This window comes from Nomascus leucogenys, chromosome 13 (genome assembly GCF_006542625.1).
Source record: "Nomascus leucogenys isolate Asia chromosome 13, Asia_NLE_v1, whole genome shotgun sequence".
Classification (NCBI taxonomy): Eukaryota; Metazoa; Chordata; class Mammalia; order Primates; family Hylobatidae; genus Nomascus; species Nomascus leucogenys.
In genome coordinates, this window is record NC_044393.1 from 11,829,784 (window position 1) to 11,836,767 (window position 6,984).

Consider the following 6,984-nt stretch of genomic DNA (forward strand, 5'->3'; position numbering starts at 1 on the left):
AACTTAATGTGAGTTTTAATATACCTACCTTTAGTTTTTCAGTATTGTTTTCAATTTCTTTAATGTTCTGGGAAAAAACTGACCAATAAAAAATATATACAAGCATACACAGAGAAGGATAAACATTTTGCCTTTTGCCTCCGATGCTTTGTTTTTTAAATAAAATTTCAACTTTTATTTTAGATTAAGGGGGTAGGTATACAGGTTTATTACTTGGGTATATTGCATGATGCTGAGGTTTAGGGTGCAAACAATCCCACCACTCAGGTAGTGAGCACAGTACCCAACAGATAGGTTGTTTTTTTTTTCTGAAATGGAGTCTCGCTCCGTCGCCCAGGCTGGAGTGCAGTGGCACCATCTCTGCTCACTGCAAGCTTCACCTCCCAGATTCACACCATTCTCCTGCCTCAGCCTCCCGAGTAGCTGGGACTATAGGCGCCCGCCACCATGCCCGGCTAATTTTTTATTTTTTTTATTTTTTTTATTTTTAGTAGAGACGGGGTTTAACCGTGTTAGCCAGGATGGTCTCGATCTCCTGACATTGTGATCCGCCCACCTTGGCCTCCCAAAGTGCTGGGATTACAGGCATGAGCCATCGCACCCAGTCCCCAATAGGTAGGTTTTAGGGGTTTTTTGGTAGTAGATTTTTTTTTTTTTTTTTTTGAGACAGGATCTTGTTCTGTTGTCCAGGGTAAAGTGTAGTGCTGTGATCCCAGCTCACTGTACCCTTGACCTCCCAGACTCAAGCCATCCTCCCACCTCAGCCTCTCATGTCACTGAGATGACAGGTGTGCACTACCATACCCAGCCGCCCTTTTTTTTTTTTTTTTTTTTTTTTTAAAGTAGAGACATGGTTTCACTATGTTGCCCAGACTGGTCTCAAAGCAATCAGCCCTCCTCAGCCTCCCAAAGTGCTGAGATTACAGGCATGAGCCCAGCACCTATCCCCCAGTAGGTAGTTTTTCAGCCCTTCCTCTCCTCTCCTCCCCCACAGTAGTCCCCAGTGTCTACTGTTCCCGTCTTTATGTCCATGAGTACTCAATGCTTAGCTCCCACTTGTAAGTGAGAACATGTGGTATTTGGTTTTCTGTTCTTGCATTAATTTGCTTAGGATATAATTTGCCCCCAGTTCTGAGAAGGCTCCTGTCTGTACTTAAAATTTTGATATTTTGTTCATGATGAATTTTTGTGTTCATTTTGTTTTTTAAATATTGCATGAAAATATGATTTATCTTGATTTTTCAGGTTTTTGTTTTACCCTTCCCCTAAATTTTGTACCTGAAACAAGCGCTCCACTGGCCCTGCCCAAGTCCTGGCCCTAGATGGCTCATGTATGGCACAGCAACCAAGTGCTTAATAAACGATAGACAGCTCTGCTGCTCCTCTTCAAACCCAAATTGTCCGGCACTGCTCTGAGTATTCCTTCACAACTCCTGCCCTGCTCCCTGGGTCCATCAGAATAACCGCATATTCACATCTTAACAGTCACCATAATAAATTATGTCTTTTTTTTCTATCATGGCATGTGGGGAAAAATGCAGTCCTTTATTGAATATTTTTGAGGCATATGTGTTGATAACTACTCACATAACCTATTATGCAGGGGGAAAAGTTAGCAAAGCCAAGGCAATTATGGCTGGATAATTTGAAGGGCCCACTTTTTCTTGACAGCAAATTAATTGATGTTATAATGGGTATGTCACCCTGCCATCCATCAACATTTATTGAGTTCTGACAATGTGCTAGGTTACATGTGAAACAGAGCACACACACACACCCCCCCAAAATCTCAACTTATTCCTTACCAAGTGTGATCTATTGATGATATAATTTGTAATGGATTTTTTTAATGTAAAAGGGAAATAATATTGCCAGTATGCCCTGTTTTCTGTTAGCCTCTTTTAGTGAGTTCTGACAATGTGCTAGGTTACATGTGTAACAGAGCAAACACGCACACACCATACCCTAGAATCTCAACTTATTCCTTTCCATTAATTATATGATTTGTAATGGATTTTTTTAATGTAAAAGGGAAATAATATTGCCTGTATGCCTCGCTTCCTCTTGTCCTACCCCCATATTTACCTTAGCACAATGGCTCTGGTTGGCTTTGAGGATGAGTTGTCATCAACTTCTGAAATGGAATAAAAAGAATTTTGCTTGTGGGAAGAAGTGGATTTGTGTGAAAGATGCATTTTAATGGCTCTTGTTTATTAATGACCCAAGCTTTCTAGAACCACATTCAAGAATTGAAGCTGTAATCAACTCCACTGATTCAGTCTCACAACATTTCACTACATAAGCAGCGAAAAGAAATCGCTGTCTAACCAACTAACCTCAGTGTGCTATTTGGGCCTGTTAGCAGGGAGATGCTAAGGTCTGAAAAAGTAAATAAATAATAGTTTTGTTGAGAATGATCCTGGGGGAAAAAAAAAGCCTGTGAGTCAAAAGAAAAAAAAATCACCGAGTAATTAAGAAAGAAACTCCGTTTCCAATTGCCAAATAAAACATTAAAGAATTGCAGGAAGCAAAACCAAACCGAAAAACAGCTATTTAATTTTTAGAGTTGCTGTTAGAAATAACAATAAAAGAACACTCTGGGGTAATGTATGACTTTGTCCCCAACCACACAGTACAGTTTATTTATTTACTTATTTGTAGATGTATATTTGCTTCTGGCAACACCCTCCAGTATCAGCTCAAGACCTACAGCAGTGAAATTGCATCCTTAACCCCACATTTCCTTCATTCCAGCAGCTCTGGTTACAACCTAATGTTATTTTAACAGTTTTTCTTTAATTTAACAATATTTAATTTGCATTCGCTCAAGTGACATACAATAGATCATGCTATTACCATGATTTATATCAGATGAACTGGCATAAATTCAACATTATAAATTATGCCTGTAAATGAAACTATTATTTTACAGGAATTACTGTAGCAGAAAGGCTAAGGCCCCTCCAGTCAACCTTAGTCAAACCCACTCTTTAGAGTTTTATATTTTATGCCCGCAATAAATGCTTTTGTGAAAGCTCATAACCCACAAAAAAAGTCATTTGAAGTACATTAATTACGATAATACTATCCAAAAAGCTGCAAGGGCCTATTTTTGTGACATCATTCTCTGATTTCTTGCTGCCTTAAATTATCCCTTTGATGGCTGCGGAGATTAACAGTCATACTTTTGTCATTAAATATAAGGCATTTTAAAGCTTAATCCACCTAAGTTCTAATTGATATTGCTTTCAGTTGGCAGATAGCGACCTGATTTATAATTCAAATATGCGGCCTTATATGCATCTCTTCAGTATAATGAAAAAGCAAAGTTCCTCTCATCTCTCTCAGCAATGTTAACATCAAGGAAAAGTCGCTTTCTTTTTTTCCTTTTATATCCGAAGCCTAATTGAAAACTGTTCATTGAATTTCAACATGATAGAAAAGTCTTTTTATCTCTCAATTTGTCCATTAGCGATTATAATTGAAGTATCTGCTACACAGCTGAATTGATATTGTTCTTGTTTAAATTCTGAATTTCTCTAAATCTTTCAGAAGACATCAAAAAATATATGTCTATATATGCGCACACACACACACACCCGTATGTGGCTTAGACTGTATCAGCTAACAATATTGCTTAAATGGAGGATTAGTCTAACTCTCCACGTGGATAAAGGCACACAAAGAAGGAAGTCATCTAATTTTGCTGGAGAGCGTGTTGCATGATAATTTTACCAGCATGACCATAAGGTTTGCTAATTGCCACATCTGTTTAACAGCTGTCAGATGTTCCCCACATGCTGCCATCGATATTACAACAGAGTACATTACCAGGAGTTTTATTGTTTTCAACTGTTATTTATTTGTCATAGACATTACTACAGCTAATGACATCTATTTATGTTATACCACTAATTATTTTGTTTTTTTTTTTTTTAAACCTCTGTTTAATCCAGTTTTGCAGTTTGGATTGCACCTTTCTCTCCTGCCCCCACTTCTTAACCCCCGGCTTTGTGTCCCTGCCATGACAACGCCTTCGTGTAGATGACAATAATTATTTTTCATCTATAGTCATAAATACTTTAATAGATTAGAATTTTTTTTAAAAAAAAGAAGTCTTCAAAATGTCTTCATTCCTTAATGACACTGATGAATTCTTCCACTAAATCTCTAAGATGAGCCTATGTTACTAATGATAAATGCACAAATATATCACTGTTTAGGCTGTTTTTGTGGGGGCAGTTAGTCTTGCTGATTTTTTGTAATTACTTTTATATTTCACCTGGTTCCTCACTACATTGCATTTTTAAGCATAACAAACTTTGACATCTGTTAAGTAGAAAGCAGAGACTGACAAACTACAGACTGAGCGAAATACGCATGGCCTGATTTAAAATGAATTGATAGGTGTCACTGATCTCTATTATATATAGAATGTGTGAAATCCGTATGATGTATTATTTATCCATAGTAGATGCCTTTTTGTTTCATTAATAAACGTGTATATCAGAGATATACAGTACTGAGGGTTAGTTTGAGGCAGTACAAAACGACATGATATTTGCCTGCCATTGCTCAATTATTTTCATTTTTTTCTTGCATCTTTGCATGAATTATTAAGACCTGTGCTGTTTATTTAAGAATCTAATTTTAGTGCATGTGTCCAGCTGAATTCTGTTTTCTCCTCTAATGAAAGGAAAATGATGTGAGAATTTCCTATCTTAGCCTCAAATTTTAAATTTGCAATGCACAATGCAAGTTGTAAAGGTCACACTGCTTTTGAACCACATAGCATAGACATTTGATGAGCCTAAAAATCCATTCTGGTTACTCATCACATCATGGCAACAAATTGAAGTAGAGCTGCTTGGTTAAGTCAAGCATAATTTGCATGTGCTTACAGAGAAATAGATTAAAGGAAGAAAGATCCAATGTGAGTAATTCTACAGGAACTATCTTATCCAAAACGAAGGTAGCTGATTGGAGATAACTTCTGGAAGTAACGGTGAGTGACCATCCTTCAAATCATGAAGTTCTAACACTGTCTATCTCAGTTATCATACTCAGACATCTCGTTTTTATATCTAATAAGGCATATTCATTTGTAATTAAATTATGCTGTAACCTGCACAGAATTCTTTGAAAAGGCTTATTGGGCCAGGCGCAGCAGCTCATGCCTGTAATCCCAGCACTTTAGGAAGCCGAGGTGGGTAGATCACGAAGGTCAGGAGTTCAAGACTACCCTGGCCAAGATGGTGAAACCCTGTCTCTACTAAAAATACAAAAATTAGCCAGGCATGGTGGTGGGCGCCTGCAATCCCACCTACTCAGAAGGCTGAGACAGAGAAGTATTTGAACCCAGGAGGTGAAGGTTGCAGTGAGCCGAGATCATGCCACTGCTCTCCAGCCTGGGCAACAGAGTGAGACTGTCTCGAAAAAAGAAAGAAAGAAAGAAAAGGCTCATTGACATACTGAACAGAGATTATCTTATTTATAGAATTTGCTGAGCTTTTCTAAACAGAGACTGAAGGATAATATTTTGTTATGGATTAAAAGCGATTTAGGCAATATATAGACTATAGACATTTTGTTTGGGGATTTTCTTTTTGGAGAACAGGGCCTTGCTTTTTCACCCAGGCTGGCACAATCATAGCTTGCTGCAGACTCAAACTCCTGGGCTCAAAGATCCTCCTGCCTCAGCATTCTGAGTGGCTAGAACTACAGGCACACACCACCATGCCTGTCTGGGTTTTTGCTTTTATTTTTTAGAAATGGGGTCTCTCACTATGTTGCCCATGCTGGTCTCCAACTCCTGGCCTCAAGCGACCCTCTCACCTCAACCTCCCAAAGTGCTGGGACTACAGGAGTGAGCCACACCTAGTTTGGGGATTTTCTTAGATATTTTTGTTTTGTTAAATGACTGCCACAAAGACAGGCCTGTAACCAAGATTATTATTTTTTTTTTTTTTTTGCTTGTTTACTCAAGATCTGGAAAGGGAAAAATGATTAGCTTTTAATGTCCACATTTCTTTAAGAGACTAGTTACTTCCATTGGAGTCTTGATAAGAAGTCTCAGGTGGCGTAAATCAGGCAGTGTCTAGAAGCACACAGTTTTGCAACAGACAAATTTAAATTAACAAGGGAAATGGTGGAAAATGCAACATGGTAAAATGAAAAAGTTCACAGTACATGTCTAAAACACCTTTTTCAGAACCAGGCACTCTTCTTCCTATCTGGCGGTAATACAAATGAATTCACACTTTTTGGAGGGCGATTTGGCAATAGCTTTCAAACTGTGTAACATCAGCCCATTTGACTCCAATATTCTATTTATAGGAATATATACACTATAGATATTCTTGCATATGAGTACAAAACTAAATGTTCAAAATTGATTTTACAAAGTTGTTTGTATAAAAAAATAAAAAACTGAAAACACTTCAAGGTCTATCAATGGGAGAATATTTGAACAAATCATGCTTGATCCATTGTTTGTAATAGCAGAACACTGGAAACAATCTAAATGATCATTATTAGAAGAGTAGATAAATGATGCATTCATATGGTGAAATGGCACAACCATTAAAAATAAAGATCCATAGTACTAACATGGAAAGATACACTAGGTGGTAAGTGGGAAAAAAAGTATCTTACAGATCACTGTGTATGATACGGCCAGTGATGCTGGGGGGTAGGCAGTGTGCATGTGTTGAATGTTTAAAGTTTTATACATCCGCTAGAATGTAAATCCCCATGAGGGAAGGGATTTAGCCTGTCTTGTTCACCAACATATTGCCAGTCCCTACATCAATGCCTGGCACATTACAGGGACTCAAAAGCCATTAGTTGAATAAATAAATGATTGTATGCTAGTGCAAGCATAATTTAAAAGATATGGAAAGGTGCACACCAAATTCATAAGAGAAAACACACGAGATTAAAGGAGAGAGAGACTGGGGAGGATTATGTTGAGCCTCTGCACAG